General features: G+C 42.8%; 1 protein-coding gene across 2 annotated transcripts in view; it reads right to left on the reverse strand.

The window, feature by feature from the left end:
* Window positions 1-23,282, reverse strand: part of GNAS (GNAS complex locus) — a 949,043-nt gene that overhangs the window by 767,037 nt on the left and 158,724 nt on the right. The gene's annotated exons all lie outside the window — the stretch shown is intronic.

Raw genomic sequence — 23,282 nt, forward strand, 5'->3', positions numbered from 1 at the left:
GTTTCCACATCTATAACAAATGTCACTCCTAGAAAAAGTACTCCTCTCATAACGTTGTGAGCCAGGAAAATTGTTGTTCTCGAAACGTTGTTGACCAGATGCTGCCTTATTTTCCTTGCTCTCCTTAGCCCTAACTATGGAAACTGCCTCTTCACTTTTCTTCTCAAGTTCCTTGACTTCTTTCTTAGACAATTCTATGCTTTTGGCTGTACGGATAGTCTCTTCAAGTGTTGGATTGCCCAAGGTAAGTAGTTTTTGTTGGATTGACTTGTCAGTACATTTACATATATACTGATCTCTAATCAATAGTTCTCTGAAACCCTCAAATTCGCATTCCGCACTCAACTGCCTTAGACTTGACACATATGTCTCAACATCTTCTCCTGGTAACTGTTCTCTTTTGAAGAATTTATGTCTAATCACAACAAGACTAGGCTTGATATCAAACCTCAACTCCAGTCTCATCCTTGTCTCAGTATATTCATCAACGTCTTCTTCTGCGTTGTTTCTAATTAAAGGAGGTAAATGTTTATAAATTTCCCTACCTTCAAACCCTAATGAGTGCAATAATAGACATTTCTTCCTCTCTGCGCGATATCTTGACGCGCCTATTGCACCCAAATAAGTCTCAAACGCATCGAACCATTTCTTCCAAATTATTGGTGGATTGCCTGGCGTCTCCAGAAAAGGAGGTGGAGGTGAAACTGACTGCATCTTGCTCAAAAATAAATGCTTGACCACAGAACTCTAATCCCAAATTTTTATAAATCTGTCTTGTCGCTGTTCTCAAAAGATAGTTAAAATGGGATTGTTCAAAAACCAAAATCGTGAAATGGAATGTGCCTTGCCAGCTAACTCTGCTTGTAGACACTCACTGGGTCAAAGCGTGTTGATTAGCTTCAAACTGAGGAGCAGTACAAATGTCACTAAATACACATTGGTTGAGTCGGTATGATGAGTTTCCAACTCTCTGTGCCACATCTCGAACCACTGACAGCGTCTATGTGTTCAATTTCTTCCCCACTGCGCCGCGTTACGAAGAACAGACAGCATTGACAGCGTTGCTGTGGCTACAGCGTTGCTAAGGTTACGCGTGTACAAAGTGGAGTCTTTAAAATGGCCGACCACAGCGTGCTCAAACATAGAGTTGCGCTGCCAACCACACGCGTCCTTCTTTTCGAACCACGACTCGCGCTGACTGTCGGATCTCACATCGCGCTCATGCGTAGAGTTGCGCTGCCAGCCACACGTGTCCTCCTTTGCCAACCACGACTTGCGCTGCCGATGAGATTTTTAAAAAAAATATCGCCTACGCCTCCTAGCGAGCAAACAACACTTCCGATGCGCTAGAAATGAAGCGGAAAGACTTATCTCTTTTTGCTGTGTAGATAACAGCGTATCTTCGTCCTCCCACAGAGCTTGAAGATGAACACGGATTCTCGAGGTAGATCGAGGTAAGACAGGTTCTTTACCTTCTCTTGAGCATCGTCGCCAACAATATTGTAGTAAGTGTTTATAGAAGTGCGCAGACTTGATGCTTAAATATAGGTTTTATTCTGCTCAAGAGAATAACAGCGACATCAGGCAGAAGCAGCGATCAACTGCCAGAAAGCCCACATTCCAAAACAGAGCATAGAATGCTCATAAAACAGGGTTCTTTCTACAAGGGCATGAAAGGCACAATACTCAGAATACTACAAACGCATAGTGCTTTTAGGCGCTGGATAGTGAATTGTTTAATTTACTATTCCAACTCCAGTCCCCGTGGATAGTAGGGAAGGTGTTGGATAGTACATTAAACCCATTCCCTATCCTTGAGCGCCCCCCAGCGCAATGCGTTGTAATGTTTACCGTAACTTGCTGCCTACCTGCTATATTTGCTGCTGATTTATCAAACAGTGCTTAAGATATATTCAAATGAAAAAGTTATTGCCCCCCCATCACATAATTTTGCCCTCCATTAATGGTTAGGCAAACATTTAATATATCAATAAAAAAAAAACATTCCAAGCTTCTGCCAAATGTAGTGCAAAGTCCTCCAACTGTGCAACTGTGCCAATGTCATCAGCAAATTAACTCTTTCTTTTTTGCCCCGCGCCTTTTTAACTAAACAGCGCCTCGACGGAGTAACTCAAATTTAAGAATACTACAAGAAGGTTAGACGTGTTAAGATCCTGCCAGATTTGATGGACAACCACCGAACAGTGCCAAAGTTATTAGTACATCAACAATATGTTTGACCTCCTTTTAACTTGGCGCACACACTGGAGCTTCACAAAATCTAATATACCTGCACTGGGTATCACTAGGCAACTGCTTGCTACACTTGCAGAGATTGACCATACAGCATCAAAGTTATAAGCAAATTAAACATTTGTCCCCCCCTCAGCCACCTTTTTTTTACGGATTGGCACAACACTTGACATACTAATAGAAAACTGATCCCTGCTTTCAGCCAAATTTTGTACAGATTAATTTAACTGTGACAAAGTTACTATTAGTAAATGAACATGTATTTGGTACCGACTTCAATATTAGCTTGGCTATTCCTTTATAAAAATTGCACAAATTTGAAAATGTTAATAGTAATCTGAACATTCTGCAAAATTTCAGGCATACTCATCAAGCCAAAGCAAACTAATAAATGCCTTTTCAATTGATGAGTTATACAAAAGGGTTAACCATTACATCCCACCCATCACCCTTTTTAAACACGAGTGTCTCAAAAACGATTGACGGATTTACATAAGATCAAAAAAGCATGCTAAGTAAATGTCTTCTTCATACAAAGTTTGGAGTAACAAAATTGGAAATGACACACGTTTTCACCCTCCCAAAACCCTTACATTTTTCCCTTGGACAAAGCTTCACATAACCAGTTATGCAGAAATGTAGCTGTTTGAGTTTATAGACCTTGTATAGATACAATGGGGGAACCCAGTGTCCCTCAGAACCTGGGTAAGTATAAGTAGCGCTACAGTGGCTCTGTCGGGAGACAGCAATTACATTGTCAACAGAAACGAAACCTGTTACGAAAATTTCATATGTAAGACTTTTATATGACTCACATCTTAGCCAATTTGCTGGAAAGTAAAAAGTGGGCTAAATCGCAGCACACAACACAAGATTATTGGTATATTGGAACACAATCGACTCCAGACACAATAGACAATAGACAAGAGACTTCAAAATGCTTGCAAAAAATTATTATTTGTTATTTTGATTTTCAAAACATTTCTAAAAATACAATTTTTACAGGCTGTCAGGGTAAGGCCCATTTATATAGTGACCATTGTTTCAAAGTGACAGTGAGCGCTCTGTGCCGGTAGTGCAGTGCGTATATAAAAGAGTGAAGCTATAAACAAATATGTACAAGTTGCAGAATGGTCAGAACAAAAACGAAGATAATATCCCTGGTTGTGGCAGGGCTGTTCAATAGTATCCACCAAGAGGTTTGTTAAGACTGAGTCATGGTATATCGTTGTCGTTTCGGCCCTAATAACGTGTTAGTGTGATGTCATAGCGGGTCTTCTTCAGGGCTAGGGACAGCCCAGAATGTGGGGGGTATCCCTTGTCGTCCCTCGCTGAGTGGAGGCTGCCAGAAAAGTCTGCACTTGACAGGAAGGCTCAGGTAAATGGCATCTCTAAGATGAGGTTTAAGTGAATGATTTACCTTAAAAGACACAGCAAAGTAGAAATAAATATATATACTTACCTGTGATGTAATGATACCTACACGTGCGATATAATGATTCATGTGTATTTACTCCTGATGCAATAGTTATTAATTCTTGCCTCTAATATACTGACTCCTGATTAGTCGATGTGATGTAATAGAAGAGCACCAATGCAATGGCAGGATAAAAAGTCTGAAAAAATACACCTTCCTAATCACTTTCATTGTTTTTATTGTTTTACTTACAAGATAGTAATTTTCACGCATATCCATGTGTGGAACCACTTTATCACTGCCATAAATACCAAAGTTCACCCATCTGCATTAGTGGAACTGGATTCCCACTTAAACACACCTGCATGAAAAACCACATTAAAGGCACATCCGTATCAATCTGTACTTAAACTTCACATTGTGCCAGCGTTGAACGTAGTATGTGGTCAGCGTTGAACGTAGTATGTGGTCCTGGCACCACCATTTGTACAACAAGATTCATCGCCTTATGGTTAGCTTGACATGTGTCACGACAACAGCACATTCCTATCCAGTTATATTAATAGTATATTAGATTGGTTCTCCCTGTATCACTACCCAATTTTGATGTGGAGGTTTAGTGAAATGCTAATGAGCTTTCTTTTGTTAAAAAAAATAGTTGTGTTCATACTTTACAAAACACCAACAGTAAACATTGGCCACAACTCAGGTACCATTGTGCACACAACATGGCTCCAAGCTGTACTGCTGGCTAACTTGGGCAAGCAGTTGCCACTTGAATAACATATTCATACTCCTCACTCATCTGCAAATCAACCATCGAGAAGTTGTTAATACCACGCCCTCCTACACAAAGTACTGCGTCGAAGCCACATAATGACCATCAATGCCTCAAAATACAATATCCCAGAAAGCAAGCAAAAGACATTTGGGTAAACACATTAGAACCTAACAAATAGCAATATATATTGGCACTCACATCCATGAACATTAAGCTCCACACAGATCCATAACGGGATTCGCGGTCCACTATCTAACATAATCCATTACTAAACAACACACTAGTCTCTTCCAGGAGCGGCTCCTCTATAATGGTGGAGGAGCATTGCCCCACACTTCAGAGTCAGTCACAGAAAAATAAAATGATAATAAAACAATATCATTTTATTTTTCTTTGACTGATTCTGACATGCGTGCAGGGCAGGGTGGAGTGGGCCATGACAGGCAGGTGGTGGCACTTAGAAGTGTGCATGTATGTTTGGTCGGCCGTCCTAGGCCAGTTTAATATACATGCGCACTGTGTTCACACCTGGGTTGGAGAAATACTGCAGGTTCACAGGCAGTGTTTGACTGGCAGAGCAGGACGCTCAGACCAATCCTGGCGCTGACCTTCTGCCAGGAGATCAGCACAAGGATGGGCTGAGCAGCCTCTGCCTTCCCAGAGACTGCTGGGAGAGCTCCAAGCCTGCTGCGACGGCCGTTGGCATCGGAGGCTGAGGGGAAAAGGTACATTTTTTATAAATAATTATATTTCCTTCCCCGTTCCCACTCCTGCCCGCCCGTCTGTCTGTCCCTTTCCCACCCCCTCCTTCGTACTGTGGGAGCCGCCACTGGTCTCTGCTCCCTCGCCGGCCATTACCAGTAGGCAGTACCACTGGAGTTATGCAATTCTGAGGTCGCAGGTTTTTGAAATAAATATGGATTTGATGCATTGCCACATAATCCATTAACTGCTGCTTAATCTTCAGAAAGTTACTAAAAAGTTGCAACATGGGTTTTTGTGCAATTGAAAGGTTCTTTGCAGAAGTTAAGTGGTCATTCTTCAGTTGCTTATTTCTGTATTTGAGTGTTAAACTAGTACTAATAGGGTGAACACTTTGCCCGGCAGTATTCGCTTGTGTAAAAATTATAAAATAAGAAAGTAATACTAACAAAAAATGTGCCACATTATGTTGCATAATTTGCTTTTTCTTGCCATATAATTTAGTCAACCATGTCGCATAACGTGGTGCTACCCTGCCACTTAATTCCAGTGGCGCTACCAACAGGGCTTTTCTCTTAACAATATGTAACACACCAAACACAATATCAACAAACCACTCTGACTCCAGTCTCAGAAGAGTTAAGCAAAAGCACTTTGAGTGATACAAATGGTGCTAAAGGCTATACAGGTGGAAGTAACACAATATAACACACCTCGGTGTCTGGAACACTATTCAGACATCTACATAAATCGTTATATAAATATTACAGCAATACATGAGTTTAGGAAAATTCACACATAAGCACATGCGGAACCACTTATACACAATAGGTCATATCACACACAAAGATCGCCCTATTTGGAAGAAGGCAGCAGAAACACGCATGAAACACCACCTATCTGATTAATGCACAATCAGCAAAAGTAGAGCCAAAGCATTTTCATTTTAATACAGCGCAACCTCTTCCTGAAGGTATTGAAGAGATTTACACGAGAACCAGTTACATTACACAAGGACACCTTCATTTTTTGGTAGACACAGGGAGATTAAGTGATTTGCCCAGAATCACAGGATGTTGAGCCGACGCAGAGACTTGTACCTGGCTCCTCAACTTCAAAATCGGCAGTTCTGGCCATTAGGTCACATACTCTCCCTCTCCTATTGTGTTAGTTATTGTAATTGTAACTGTATTTATATAGCGCTTACTACCCCTGATGAGATATCGATGAGCTTTTTGACGAGTAGCACGCTACTCCGGAACCTGAAAAGGATTAGTGGTTAATCAGCATAGGGAAACAGGATTTGATTTGAGCGGTGGACATGTGAGTCTGTTAGTTGGATTGAAAAGGAAGTGGAAAGTGTCTAGAAAGTGTTTATTTGGAGATCATAGTAGTAAGAGGAGATTTGGGATGGGTAAAGGAGAGATGGAGCACGGAAGAGTCTCTATAAATGAATTAGAGAGATCATAGTAGTAAAATTAGTTTTTAGTATAAGTCAAAGGAGGGATACATGAAGGAAGAATTAAGAAAGCGTTGTTTGGAAGCTCATAATAGTAAAATGAGGTTTGGGGTGATCCAAGAAGGGATAGAGGAGGGAAGCGTCTAGAAAGGGTTATTTTGTAGATCATAGTGGTAGAATGAGGTTTGGGATGAGTCTGAATGAAAGGTAGATAATATATCGAGAGAGGAATAGGGTGAAGCATAGGGTAGTGCATTGGAGAGACTCAAAGGATTTTTTGTACAGAAGGAGTAAAATGAAAAAATATATAGATACAGAAGTACACAGAGGGTATACACATATAAAGAAGATAATATCTCAAGATTTAAGTTCTATTTAATAAACTAAGAAAAGTGTTGCTGTACTTTAAGCTAATTTGTGTATTTGTTAAATATTTTTCAATATTCCAATAGTGAAGTAATTGTAGATCAAATAGTTACGAAAATATTTACATATTGTGATAGATGAATAAATGGAGAACCATAAGTATTTAATCAAGTAACTTATATCAAAACTATATAGTGACTCATATACATGTTAAGCTTAGAATTCTCTATATATATTAACCATAAGTGATGTGTACATTTGTTAAGCAGACCTAAAGCAGGTACAAAATGAACTTAACTGAATATAAAACCAAGTCTGATGAAACATTAAGAAAAGCATTGAACATTCATGTGGGACAGGTGGTGAAAATTAAGAATCCTTGGAATATTTGCACGGCTTATTTTCCAATTCCGTGGGAGCTGTGAAGGTGGACAAGATCATGTTGAAGAGGATGGTGGAACATTATGAAACAAGAGGGTGTTGGTGAAAAAGGTGTTGGAAGTGTGACATGATGAGCACCATGATTGAGTGTTCTGAGAAGCAGGTTGAGAATGATGGTCCATCTTTAAAGAGTTTGGGAAGGACAATTCCCATTCCAGATATGTTTAAGGATCATAATTTGTTAAACATGTGCAAATTGTAAATAACAGCATTTATTACACCTTAATCACTGAAACTGAAGGGGTTCCAAAGCCTTTCTTCTGTAAGCTGATGGTATCAAACATACACATATACATATATACACACATACATACATACATGCATATATACATATATACGCATACATATACACACACATAAATACATATATATACACATACATATATATACATGTACATATATATCTATACACACACATTCATATACATACATATATAAGCACATACATATACACATATATACCTATATATGCACCTACACAGACACATATATACATATGTATGCACATACACACACATATATATACATACATACACATATTAATATACACATACATATATACATTCACATACTTATATACGTACTACACACACACACACACATATATATATATACATACACATATTAATATACATATATACATTCACACACATATATACATACTGCAAACACACATATATATGTATATATATATATCATTCACCAATTGCCCGAAGCATGCCTGGAGACCCTCAGCTCCTGTTGCTGTTGTATTTAAATCATGGCGGCCAGCAGATTCATCCCAGCATTATAATCTCTGTGACGACGCATTCCGAGAATTTTATGTCTTCTTCATGGGCAGTTGCATTGAAGGACCAGCATGCTTTTAATTAGTGTCCTACCTTTAGTGGGTGTGGCTAGTGCCCAGGAGCATGCTGAAACATATAGTTTATACCCTAAGTGGGCTCTGTCGACTTCTTAGTAGTGTTACTCTTTGTAGGGCTCCTGGTATGTTCTTGGTCATTCTATGCCGCGACAGTAGTGCCGCATTGGTGAGGATTTGTTCCCACCGCAGCCTCTCATATGTTTGAAGACGGTGCACTCCAGCGCTGGACGCCATGATTTAAATACAACTACAACAACACAGCAGCTGAGTGCCTCCAGGCATGCTTCGGGCAATTGGTGAATGATACACATATATATGCACACATATGTATATATATATGCAGGGTCGGGCTTAGGCATGTGCAAGCTGTGCACCTGCACAGGGCCGCCAAACCCCAGGGGCCGCCACGCCAATACTGTAGTCTTGTGCTGACTCTGCCTAAGTGTGAGAAATTATGACGTTGCACGTTCATGCGTCCTCACGCACACACTAATTATATTTCGGCTCCTCAACCGGCACTGGCGTTTTCTAAATCCTGAGCTACGGCCGGCATTGTAAGGTAAGCGAGCTTGCTGCTCGATACCCCTCTTCTTCATTTGTCCTACGCTGCACCAGACAAGGCACACACCCATAGCTGAACTGGCTTTTTACCAATTCTTTTTGCTGCACAATACCCTGTGTGTCCCGTCTGAGGATTAGACGATGGCCTACCGCCCCCACCTCTCTCATTTATCAGGAGTCGTTCGCCCCCCCGCCTTTAAATAATACCGCAACAGCATGTGTCCATTTTTGTAAACGCGGGGAACTTTCTCTAACTCACGAGGCCCCTTCTCCGCATACAATGACCATGTTTGACTGTGTAACCATTGCCAGCATTTATGAAACGCGAGCACGCTCCGCGTTTGGTTTAAATCATGTTGCCCCTACCTAGCCATTTTAACCTTTGCCAGTACCAGTAATAATTGTGAGTAGGTGCACGTATATTAGGCCACATTCAGCCTTTCACGATATGGTATCGATATTAATGTTTCCGGGCAAAGAGGCCACCGATTCTTTCTCTGGGGGGCTGTGGGTCCGGGGCCCCTGTCATGGCCCTGGCACTGCAGCCGTATGTGCCAGTCCCTCACGTTGTGTCATAATACCCTCCTCCTCCTAAATTTTATCGTTCTGAGACGAATTCGGATGGGTAGGAGCAGCCGCAGGTACTGGTCATCTAACGCCTTTTCTGGGCGTTTTATTAAAACACCTTCCTGAGCTCCGGGGGGCTCAGCCCCGCCCAGACCTCCTCTTCCGGGGCCCCCTACCTACGCTCCCTGCCCAGGGCTGCCATGAGCCTAGAGCCGCCCATGTATATATGTGTGTATATACATATATATATATATGCACACATAAGTGTATATGTGTGTGTGTATATATGCACGCATATATGTATATATATATATATATATATATATATATATATATATATATATATATATATATATATGACTTAAAACAGCAAACTAATTTAATGGGTTTAAAAGCGGTCCTCGCGCGGAGCCTCGGCTCTGGGCGAGTGAAGCGGGCCTGGGCGCTGATGGTGCATCTGGAAAAGCGGACTCAGACTTTTGTGGTGCCCTGCAACCTTAAATTATTTATTTATCAATCAAGTTTTTTTATAGCGCAAACTAGACCCGAAGGTATCAGAGCGCTTTACAGAGACAACCAAGAGTTTTATATCGCGCTAAGGTATATTAAGAAGTTCTGCCATTACTACAGCCGGCTCTGAAATGTCTACTGCTGTCATCCCAGCTTCAAATCTGTCTTATTTGTTATAGCCAGTGCCGAATAAACCACGACCTCCCCACCAGATGTTTAGGTGCAGGGGCAGCTCTAGGCTCATGGCGGCCCTGGGCAGGGAGCGTAGGTAGGGGGCCCCGGAATAGGGGGTCCGGGCGGGGCGGAGCCCCCCGGAGCTCAGGAGGGGGGGGAGGGTCAGGGTGTTAGGAAGTGGAACAGAGCCGGAGGCCACCAAATCCCTGCCAGGGGCCGCCACGCAAATATGTATCCATCCTCAGAGGATTATTATGTTAAGGATATATATTGGCGTGGAGGCCCCTGGAGTTTTTTGGCCCTGTTGCACATGCCTAAGGCCGCCCCTGTTAGGTGGCCGAATCGCTGCATCCAGATGTGCCCTGCGGTGTTCTGAATAACACAAACGTGTATCAGCAGGAGCTGCCTGACGAGTCATGCTGGGAGCTTGTGATCCGCCTGCCTCCCGCGCTGACAGCACCCGGAGGTGGCCAGCCTGACGGACACAAGGCCTCCTCTGGGGCCGGCCGAGCACGTCTGGTCCCCCACGCACACGCACACACACAGGCAGCGTTTGTGTGCACTGACGGCCAAGCGTGGTCATGTTACTGTCAGGACGTCCTCTCCGGCGTGGGAGTAAATGGTTAACATTGTACGGTGCGCACAGTGGGCCATTGTTCGCCAGCCCTCGGAGTTCGGGAGATAGGATTCCTCAAAATGTTTAAATATTCCACACGAACAAAAATGGCTTGTGGCCGCTCAGATGATGGATGTGTGCTTCCGTTTTACCGTGTGTGCAGAAGAAAGGGGGGAAAACAGGAGCAAAAAAACTAATATATAATAAAAAAAAAACGGCAAAAATATTCAACAAATTCATGCTAGAAAAAAGTACCTGCGAAAAAAATGAAGTTGGTGAAAACTGTGTTTGTATGGAGTTGAGGTGAGCGCCACAAACTATGAAAACTGATGAATAAAAAGGTTTCCCTCCGGTACTTACTCATGTCAAGGCCAAGTGTCAGCAACTTCCGAGTTACGACATCGACAACGTAAGAGCAAAATGACAAATGACATACCTACCGGAAGTGACCTTGAAACATTCCTTAGTTTACGGCTCGTTTTATCAGCAATGTGAACTTCTTTTACTTTCTCACATATTCTCTTTGCGTCATAATAACCATCATCCCCTTTGTTCACTTCACAAACTCGTATTTTTCCCCGAAATCAAGAAAGCACACAAAAGTGACCAGATTAAGAGACCAACACGGCCACCAACGGAGAGAATCAGCTAGCAGGGAGCAACCTAATAGCAAAAACATATTTTTCCATTTCACTACTGTTTTGTATAAACACTGTGGGCCTCATTTATGAGAAATGACGCATTGTTGCATGAAAGCAGCGATGCGTCACTTCTCAGTGCGCACTCCTTGCGACATACCTGCAGGGCCGGACTGGGAACCAAAACCGGCCCTGGCAAAGTGCTCGGCCGGCCCCCCGCCCCCCGGGCGGGAGGGGGGCGAGCACTTTGCCAGGGCCGCTTTTCAGCCGATTTTGTTACAGGGCCGATTTTGCAGCTACGCTGCAAAAACGGCTCTGCAACAAAAACGGCCCCCAGGGCCCAAAACCGGCCCCCACCCTTGCGGCCGACCGGGGGATTGCCCGGTGCCCACAACGGCCAGTCCGGGCATGCATACCTGATGCGTCATATTTACTGTATGACGCATCATGTCGCAAGGAGTTACAGATACGTCAGTATTTCTGACGTATCTGTATGGCGCAAAAGTGACGCATTGCTGGAGTGTGTCACAAAAGTGACGCAACCCCAGCAATGTGTCCTTTCACATGGGGCAAGCCCCATGTGAAAGGGCTTGCGTCAGTCTTACACCTGCTGTGAGGCAAGCGTAAGATTTTGACGCATTTGAGTCCTAGAAGTGGCGCAGTGAAATCTGATAGATTTCACTGCGTCACTTCTATGACCCTTTCTTGCGTGGGAACACCCCCTGCATACATTATACCTGGCGCAGGTATAATGTAGCGCAGGGGTTTACAAAGTGACGCATCTACCTAGATGGTCACTTTGTAAATGTGGCACAACAAGGCGCATTTTTTACACTGCTGGTTCATCACAAAAAGTGACGCACCAGAGGTGCAAAAGTGACGCAAGGGTTCATAAATGAGCCCCTGTGTGTGGTAGCCTCCACCTTCCGGCCCCATCGTATTTGATGCCGTATAAAAATATATACAAGTGGTTGCTTTGGGTAAGCACCCCACTGGTACTTACCCAATGGAACCACTTGTATCTTTATAACTATTAACCCAGGTTCCGAGGGATACAGGGCGACCCCATTGATCTTAATGGTAAAAAAAGATATAGCATTGAATGAAAGAGGTGGGGAGGGGTCATTCAGTAAAGACTACGTTGTGTTTGTGGTTGCCAGGGCTAGGCGCCAGCACTCATTTTTGGGGACCGGACGTATTTTTTAACCATCAGGCTTTGACTCTGAACAGGAAGCAGGAAAGGCAGAAAACAGAGACAGAAGAAGGAATTGAACATAGGAAAACAGTGACAAATGGAGAGAACAAAAAAAAAAAATAACCAGCAAGAGTGAGCTATGGTGACAGGAAGTCTAGCGTGGGGAAAAAAAAGAGCAAGAGGTACATGCTGGGTCACTGGAATTATGTGATGGTGTGGCCGCGGGGATTTTTGCACAATTATAGATTTGCCGCATTTGCCGCATAATCCATCGTCTGCCACAACATCTGCAGATTAAAAAAAATTGTGTTTCTAGCTCAACGGTTCAAAAGTTACTAAAAATACAGCAACACGTGTTGCCGCGCATTGTAAGCCCCTTTGCAAAGCTGGACGGGTCACCTTTCTGTTGCTTGTTGCTGCATTTGGGTAATAAATTGGTACTAATGAGGTGCAACCAGCGCCCAGGCAGTGTTGCCAAGTTAAAAAAATTACGAAATAATGAACTAATACAACTACAAAATGTGCTGCGTTATGCCATATAATTTGCGTTTTCTTGCCGCATAGTTTACTTAACCCTGCCGCATAATTTGGTCCTCTCCTGCCACATAATTCCAGTGGCCCTAGGTATATGAAACATGGCAATCCGCCATTCAGTAGCAGCAGCAGCAGAATCCAACAAAAAAACTGTAGGCCACTATACTTCTTTTTCTTTTCTTTTTTTGTACATATAATGCACGGATTTTATGTATAGCAATATCCTTTTGCCTGTCCCGAAGTACAGCCAAATGTAAAGGTCTCTGAGAGTATTTAAAGTTAAATTACAAACATTATAAATGTGCAGAGCAAGTGGATGATGTTTTTACTATCTTGTGAGGAGGTGATTTCATGTGCTCTGAGCAACAGGCACAAGTTCTAAATTTAGAAAAACAATATTGAGCTAGTCTAAACACTGTTGTGACACAGTAAAAGGCCCTGTGAGAAACTCACGCTGCTTTCATCCTCAACCACAGAACTCTCAAATGTGCCCAGTCAGGAAACACCAAACCACACACTAAACTCACTGGGAGATCTAGAGGGGACTCAGGGGCATATTTACAAGGGGGTCACGCCACCAGAACGTCACTTTTTCTGACGTTCTAATGGTGCAGTGCCCTGCACCATATTTACAAATCAGCGTTAAGCCACTTTGCGTGGCTTAACGACCCTTTCATGCAGGTATCTGGGTGAAAGGGCATGTAATGGGTGTTGCTGTGGGCATTCCATCGCAACACCCATTGACGCTGCCCCAAATTTACAAGGATCTGTAAATCAGAGGCAGCGCCAAGAACTAACGCCATTGAATAGCAGGCGTTAGATTGGTGCGACGAGGAGAAATACTTTTATTTCTCCTCGTTGTTTGCTGGGGCAAAACGCCATTAGTGATTGTTTATGTGCAGGAAGGTATACTTCCTGCACATAAACAATCATGTCTGCAATGCAAGCAACCTTGCGCCACGGCGCAAGGGTATCTGTGTTGGCGCTAGGCAGTTTGTTTAGCACCAGCGCAAGGGAAAACACAAGGGTGCGCTGTATTCTTGTGAATACAGCACATCCATGCGTTTTTGAATTACACAGGGCGGCGCTGCAAAATTCGTCAAGCGCTGCGCCATTCCCTGGTAAATATACCCCCTCAGTTTGCACTACGTGTTATTCAAGACTAGTATGTTGCATGAGAATCAAAACTACAGAAACACAGCTAGGAAAATGAAACACTGTAGGAAGAGAATGACAAATGTACAATGTAACATGATGTAGAATGCGTGAATTGTAACGGGGACTGCTTCACAGACTTTGATTATCATGACAGGTCTTGCACACATTATCCACAAACAGATCAATGTTTTTACTTGGAAAGGACATGAACGTAGAGCCTGATTTGGCCTGTCTCAATGTCTATGTTTAAAAGATGCTGTTGCTGAGAGCAGGGAGGACCCGCTCCACTTAAAGCCCTGTCCTGTCTGAAGAAACACTACACTTCAGGTTCTTCTTAACTGCTTTGACTGTAGGGGAATACGAAAGTATGTCCTCTTTAACCAAAATCTTCACACCAGAGACATGAGTTCAAAAACTCATAGTTCCCTCAGTCTTTTAATAGAATCCTTCGATTACCAGCGATAGGGTAATCGAAGAATTTTAAATGGTCAGATGAATCATTGTATCTCATCTACGGACCATTCTGTCTGCTTCTAATCAATACCAGGGGTACTCAATAATGTAAATTGATACTTGTAATGAAGGTAATTACGTGGGTACACCCCTAGGCAGGGCTTAATTTGAGCCAGAGCTTTCTGGTGCTGAGCACCGGCACTTAATTAGTTTGCGGTGCTTGGCACTGGCACTTAATTGTCAACACCACACTTAGGGCAGTCTACCACAAGGTGGCGCTGCTCATGTAGTTTATAGATGAGCAGTATAACAGTTGTTTAGGAAAACAATATACATTAAAAAATTACCAATACGTGCCTCCTCACTAATTCCTTTACCTTTGGGGACCTGGAATAATCTCAACTGTCTCATTCACATTTGAAAAAAGATGGTCAGTATTTGTTTTGGCAGCGATGGGTGGTACAAGCTGCAGTGGCCTCCTGGTTAGAGCTCTGGCTCTTAATATTTTACAAATGAAGCACTGCCCCTAGGTATTTGTAATTCTTATAACATGATCTGGACCAGTGTATTTCGCCTGTAAACATATTTATCAGAGCTCCCGGGTCCAAAGACGTTGGTCGAGTCCACTGGGGTGGCTTGATCCTACCCCAGTGCGAGAGGTGTTTGATGATGAGGCATGCCACGGTACATTGTGGGTGAGAAGACCTCGCAAATATATTTTTATGACCTGTGTGCCATTGTTTCCCTTCTGTGAAAAGATTGAAGGAAATAGGGGTTTGTGAACTCAAGTATCTGTGGTCTGAAGGTTTAGGGCATATTAGTAAATTTAGGCAGGGCCGGACTGGCTGTAGCGGGCACCGGGCAATCCCCCGGAGCGCCGCACTTTGCCAGGGCCGGTTTTGGTTCCCAACCCGGCCCTGAATTTAGGGCATATTAGTAGACCACGTGTTGCCACAAAATGGAGGGCTGTGATCTGTGTGACTGGGCAAAAACATCCTGCATCTCACTAGAAGCCAGTGGTTGATTCAATGTCCATTTACCAGTCTGAAGCCCTTATGTATGAACACATTTCTCCATAGACACGGAACGGGGAACACCCTTTGGTACATCAGGCGCTGAGTCTGTACTTGCAGCCAGTGATTACTTGAAGGTCAACCAAGATGTCCTACTCTTCTTTAGGGTGTGATTCTGCCAGTGGCGGCCGGCATGGCTTGCGGGGACCGGGTGGGCGTGGAGAAAGAGTACGCAGGGGGAGTGAGCTTTGTGCGCAATTAAAAAAAATAAAAATTCTCACTTACTTGGCAGGCGGGTCCCGCGTCTCTGATCCTGCTCTCCTCATCTTGACTTGAGGAACAGGAAGCACCGTTTGGCTCCTCTGACCAATCACAATGCAGCAATGCAGTGCTGTGATTGGTATGAGCATCCTGGTTCGACGCTCGGCCAGAGAATGGGGTCTGGGTATGTTCTCCACGCAAGCTGTAATGCAACCTGCATGGAGAACAGGGAAAGTGCGCATGACTGTTTTGGGCGGCCCGAGAGGGCAGGCCAAACAGTTATGTGCACTTAGGAGTGGGCATACCACTCCTCCCCTGCCCTGCTCCGACAGCAGAGCAGCCCCACCCCACCTCCCGCCTGCAAAGCAGCACAGAAAAATAAAATGATAATAACTCAAAGTTATTATCATTTTATGTTTCCTTAACGTTGCTCTGCTTAAAAGCAGTGGGGCGGCGCTCCTCCTCCAAAGCGGAGGAGCCACCACTGGTTTCTGCTCCTCCTCCTCTTCCTACTGGGGCCTGTGCTCCTCATACTTTTCAGATGTGGAGCTTGTGAGCCTCCTAAACTTACCATGGTGACTCTGCACTCCTTGCATTCTTCACACACCGTGCCTGCGCTCCGCCTAACCTTCCTATGGTTACATTGTGCTCCTCCCACATTTCCTATGGTGAAGCAGCCTTCCTAATCATTATCATTTTCAAATTGAGACTGTGTGCTCCTTTTTATCTTCATATTGTGAGTTACTTTGTTCTCCTACTCACATTTCCATTGTGACTCTGTCCTCCATCTAATCTATATTTTGGGACTTTATATTCCTCCTGCATTTCCAATTGCGAGTTTTTTCTCCTCACTATTTTTCCTTAGTCTTTTTTTCCTTTTCAACTTCCTATGCTTACTTTGTGCTGGTCCTACTCTCCCAGTAGAGTAGCTACTTTTGGGCTATTTCGAGTACATCTTCGCCCACTTCCTTATTTCGGCTCCCTGTGCTCTGCTTCTTCTTCAACACAGGTGAGCTACTGAGTCAACATGCTTGTGTATATGCTTGAAATCATTTCTTGAGGTAACATACCTGTCCGACAAGTAAATACTTTTTTTTTAAATTAAACTTACAGATGTGTAGCAAAACATCACATATTAATGGCATTCAGTACATCATGTACTATCTTGAAAGCAGCTTCTTCACTTATTGCACCTTAACACTTATCCCTACTGCCAAGACAAGTAAATACTTTGCTGTCCTACGCGCATATGTCCTACTGCCACTAACTTTACATTTCTGATCTGTTTCTGCTTTAATTATCGACGTTGTGCCAACACGCTCATATTTCAATGCCAGTACTAGATTGCTTTGGATATTTCAAGTTAACAGCAACATTTCTTTAAAACTTGACAGCTTTTATTTGAACTGAACTCACTATTTTTCCATAGTCTTTTTTTCATTTTCATCTTCCTATGTTGACTTTGTGCTGGTCCTACAGTGACCCTGTGCTCCTCCTGTATTTTATATTGTGAGTTTGCCCTCCTCCTAATAGACCCAATTTTCCAACAGTGACTTTGTGTTCTCTCCAATCATCCTGTAGCGAGTTTCTGCTCACTGATTGAAATGGCACACTTCATTAGGGTGACCAGACGTGCCGGATTTGCCCGGACAGTCCCATTTTCCACCAGTTGTCCCGGCAGATTTCGGTAATTTTGTCTCATGTCCCGGTTTTTAGAGGGGGTCGACTAAAAACATTGAGAGGCACTTTTTTGGGTGTTATAAAGCTGTGCTAGTGAGCAGCTGTTATAAGTAAGCAGTTTAATTATTATGTATGATGTTGGTTGTAGGAATTACGTTTTATTTATTTTCTTAATGCCTTTTCTGTGATCTTATGTTGATGAGAACTGTCATTCTGCACCATTCTGAGGGTTCTGTGTAGGGTTTCCAACCCCCACATTCATCAACCTATTTAGGAAGTGCAAACGGTGCGAATCGGTAAATTCGGCCGTTTGCACTTCCTAAATACGTTTTTGGAATGCATGAAACAATTCGCTATTTTTTGCATTTCTTAAAAATGCAAATGCAATTAAGGAATCGCATTTGTGCGATTCCTTAAATGCAATGCATCAATTTGTAAAAAATAGCGAATTTTGAAATTGGAAGTGCAAATTAACATCAGGTTGACCCTCGTGTTAATTTGCGAAAAATTTAAAAAAAGCAAAAAAAAGCATTTTTTAAACTTGCATGTTACAGACACACATGTCCTTAGGACATGTGTGTGTGAAACATGCACTTGAAAATACATTTCAGGGGTGCAGGGGGGGGTCCTTTGGACCCCCCTCTGCACCCTTGCAATGCATCAACAAATTGCGAGTGCAAAAAAAAAAAAATGCAAAACGCCATTGATTCCTATGGGCCTCTAGGCCCATAGGAATCAATGTAATGCCATTCCTTAATTGCGATTCGCAATTAAGGAATCGCAATTTCCGAAAATTAAGAAATCCTAAAAACTTTTAGGATTTCTTGATGCATAGGATTTTGCATTTCCTAAATAGCGATTCCTTAATTTTCGCTATTTAAGAAATGCTAAATCCTAGATTGATGCATGTGGGGGTAAGTGTACAGGAAGAATGGCGCCTGGGCTGGTAGCGGTAGGAATACAGCAGTAATGGAACGGTGCTACAAGGTCAGAGGAGACCCTAAAACCTCTGCAGGAGTGGCAAAGGCCCACTCAGTGTAATACAAAAAAAGTCATGTGCACACGTATATATATGGCTATAAACAAATGTCATCAAAGGTATAAAGCAGAAAAGTATGGAATGAAACAAGGTAGACCCATATGAATGGTTTCTTTCAAATGAGAAATGTATTAAGCCTTCCTTTCTGGAAGGGTGTCATCCAAGAAAACAACCAGCCGACACGTGTTTCGTCAAGCGGGCACTGGACCCGTGACTCTTCAGGGCTGGGGGTAGAATAAAAGACATGGTACAGTATGGGCAAAATACACATGACTTAATATTTACCAAGCGGTGGATCGCGCAGAAAAACACCTCACGTGAGTGCAAATCCCCTTTGGAAGTGACTGCAACATGATCAAACACATGGTTTTGGTGACATCACACAGTCAATAGGCTGAAACCGTAGTGCAGATTTAAAGAATCTAAAATAAACAAATATTGCCAAGAAGAGTTGGTGCATCAAGGGAGAAAACAAGCCCCATTCATATGGGTCTACCTTGTTTCATTCCATACTTTTCTGCTTTATACCTTTCATGACATTTGTTTATATTCTGCACCATTCTGTTGATGAAAAATGGTAGTCCTTTTCTATTTTCCTAAAATTTCCCGGTTTTTGGTTCTCAAGGTGTGGTCACCCAACACCTCATTCATTACAAGTTTGCCCGGTGGCTGCAGCGATGATATAGGAGGACCGGAATTAAAGTTATAGATGTCGTGCGGCTAGTGAGTCTTTGCCAGTAGATGGCGCTGTTACAAAATGTTGAGTACATCAAGTCGTTTATGGAATTCCGCATTCTGAGAGGGGCTTTGAGTGACGTGTAATGCTTTCCGAGCTCGGCTCTCAGGTTAATTCCGCCAAAGTTTGTGGGCCCACTTCATTTAAAGCGCCGCATAGGGTGAAAGGGAGAGGGCGAGGGGGAAACTCATACCAAATTTTGGAACTTTGTGTAAAACAGTACATTTTCGACCGAGCTTGTATTAGGGATAATTACCTCTATTGCCTAGTACACAATTGATTAAGACATACTACACTATGAAAGTACCTTATACACCTGTGGGGCAATAAATCTGCTTCCACTACAGGACGGGTCCAAGCGGTTCTGCATATTTTACGTTTCAGATCCGTTAGCGCGATAAACTAATTTACATTTTTGGCATGTATTTATATTAACAACCAACACGTTCTGCCTCAAACTACCAACTCAAGACTAAAGTAGTTAAAATTGAGCATACATACTTTTGAAAGGTGCTGCATATAAAATGGTCACTTCACTAATTTAAGGGCAGAGACAGTGGCATAAAAGGGTGCCTCTAGGCACTACATCAATCAAGGGAAACGGACCCGCTGAACACTGGCTGGGTAGTAAAATACTGAAATAAACTGTGTTCAGTGGGTCCCTCGGGCCTCTTGACAAGTGCACGCGCTGCACCATCGAAAGCTCTGGGTACAGATCCTCCCGGCTACTCAGCATTCTTTGGATGGAAAGAAAGTACTTTAATGAGCATTGGGTTATTTCAGGAATAAAGGTATCTCAGAGGAGCAACAAAAAACACAGTGTTCACTGCTGCAAGCGCCTGCCTCCTTCTGACTTGTCATCCAAACACACATGTAAAGTTAAAGGCCGCGTTATTCGTGATGCATTAAAGCATGTGACATGGTGCATGTGGTTTGTCATCTGCAGAGACCAACTGGCAACATTCGTATTTTTGGAAAAAATAAATGTGCGCAGTCATACAGAAATCCTGGGGAAAAAAAGCCGTTGAAGTCAATTTTAACTTTTATAGCTCATGCACATGGTTCCCACATATCAATGTGCAAGTCAGGCAAGAAATGGTTGAAAGTGACGATATTTTTAACCCGGAGTGTGGAAGTTAGTAATTACATTTTTAAACTGCTTTTAGAGTACATATTATATGGTGCATGTACCTTTTTTTGAGGTTTGACACGCAATGGCGCTTGGCAGGTCTTTGGATAACCTTCCTTGAGCCACTGGCTTCTTCGGCTAAGGAACCTGTAGCCATTGGCTTGAGGCATGGTGTCTCTCATCTTGGATTGGCCCATATGTGCGTTTTAGTTACTTTCTTTCTATTGGCTGTATCATTCCTCCTCAACTGGAATATTAATGGACTATTTTACATCTGAAAAGTGCACTTTTCATTAAACAGTTATTTCTCTCACTGATGCATTATAAACACAAAGCAGACTTAAAAAAACTTTTGCACTGCAGCAGGCATTATTAATTACTTTTGTCAGATGTCAAGTGCTAGCATCAAACCTATTGGCTTTGGCAGTGCTTGTTTGTAGAGTTCACAGTTAGCTGTTCATGTGTTTGTCTTCCATATGCTCACCTCGGTGAGCGATGGAAGGATAAATGTGGGCAGTTAAGAGAGCCAATGGTAATCCCTTCTATTCCATTCTCACTATGAGCCTGTGTACTTGCCTCTAATGTTGACTTTACTCCTGCTTTTACTGTTCTTCGCTAACCACTCTTGCACCACGTAAAGAGAGAAATGCAGGACTAGTGCACAACCACATTAGCTGAATAAGGCCTACTACAGTATTAGGTCTTCCTTTAATAAACCATCTTTAAAGAGTTGTTTATAGAACCAACACTGCAACCTCCAGAATGTATAACCTTATTACAGTGGAAGCCAATGGCTACAACACTGTGTCTCCACTGACATGGTGCCTAGTGGAGAAGTGTGGTTCAGGGGTTAGAGGCAGCAGACCCGGAAGCTGAGATCGGTCCTGGACCAGGGTTCAATTCCCCGCCTCGGCAGGGTCTTGGGCTAAAAATTCCACTGACTCGATAATTCCCGCCCCGGTGCCTCCTCGACTCACGGGTTCACACTCTGCGACTCTGGGCAATAGCTTGCTTAATCTCCACAACGGCCCCTCGCGGCGGGATGCCTGACTTTCACCTTGTGGATACCCTGCTATCTCACAGGGGAATACCAGGAAGGGTTCCCTAAGCAAGCGCCGGGAAACCCACTGCGGGTAGCTGTGCGCTATATAAGCTCAACTACATTTACATTTACATTTTACAACTGTGTGGAAGACTAGCTGTTTACAATCTGAGCCAGGCCCTTCTTGTCCCTTTCCTCAGAGGTCAGGAAGCCAGCAGCGACAACAGACATCACAACATGTTTGAAAACTGTAGTTTCCAATTCTTTCCAGTACTATGGCCATTCAACAGCAAACACCAGGGTGGTTGGGTGGTTACTGAGGGACAAGACAAGAAGTTAACACTGTTATGGCATGAAGGGTCAGAGGGTGCATGATCTCACTTCCGTTACCGCTGCATTTTAGCGGGTCTATATCCATGACCATGTCCTTTTAGATACAATACGTTCTAATGTTAATCACATTGAAAAGTAGTAACGTACAACATTGTCCTAATAGGTATCATTGCAGGGGAGGCGTCAAGATATTGTGCATGTTTTATACGTCTGCCCTAATAAAGTCCTGGTAGAAGCTAGGAACCGTTTTATAAAACCTATGTGTTTTAGATATAATATATCTAGAATCAATGATTTGATTGCCATCATAAGGTCACTTCCTGATGAATTTGTGTGTAATAAGCTGTATACGTTTTTTAAAACATAATTTCCATTGTATTAATAGACGATATATATATCAAGCCAATCATATTTAAGAAAAATTGTATTGCTCATGAATGTTTTATATTGTTGATCTCTGATGAGGTCTAAATCAATAAACTGATTTGATTGATTGATTGATTGAGGTGTCATTAAACATCAACCTCACACTACACAGAGCACCTGTTTCTTTGACACATTCTTATTGATTCTGTGTTTTTGCTGCAATTAGGTTTATATGTTTAAAGTGATATTTTTGTTCAAACCATGGCTTGTGGTCATATCCTCACTCAGCGACTTTAGGCGCTTCACAATACATTACTTAAGTCATGTACAAACCTTTTCAGGATGAAGTTTAATGAGACCCATTAGGACAATGTTGTATGTTGATAGTTAATACCCCTGTCCTGTTGGGTCTACGGGTTGCTCCTAAGGTATATGACCATTGAAGAGCAGTTACAAAATAAACCCAATATGGTTGAGCACTTTCTGGAGGCTAATGCCAACAGGGCTTACCACTGGCAGCCCTGTGACTCAATGATCTCCAGTGACCTACCATTTGTCATGTTCAGGGCTTCTGGTGCACAGAGATGCTTCCCAGTTCCGGTTCCTGAAGTTTCTGGTATGTCCGAGGTAGGAGCGACCCTTTCCGGTAGCCACGGTACTGCTGAGAATGTAACGCAAGGGTAGACAGTGCCTTCCAGAAGGAGCCCTCAAGAGGAACAAGCATTTACAATGCAATAGGTCTCCCAGTTACACGAGTTAAAGCTATTGGCATTGTAAATGACAATGCCTTTTATTTATGTTTTTAAAAAGAAAACAAATATAAAAGGCATTGTTATTTGCAATGTGAATAGCTCAGCCTCGCGTAAATGCGAGACCTATTGCATTGCAAATTATTGTTTTGTATGTAATCCTAAAGTTGTCTGTTAAAAAGAATGGAATACAATGGGGTGAACTTATATGCTCAGGATCACACATATTGCAGAGCAGACAAAT

The sequence above is a fragment of the Lissotriton helveticus genome, chromosome 7, assembly GCF_964261635.1.
Source record: "Lissotriton helveticus chromosome 7, aLisHel1.1, whole genome shotgun sequence".
Lineage (NCBI taxonomy): Eukaryota > Metazoa > Chordata > Amphibia > Caudata > Salamandridae > Lissotriton > Lissotriton helveticus.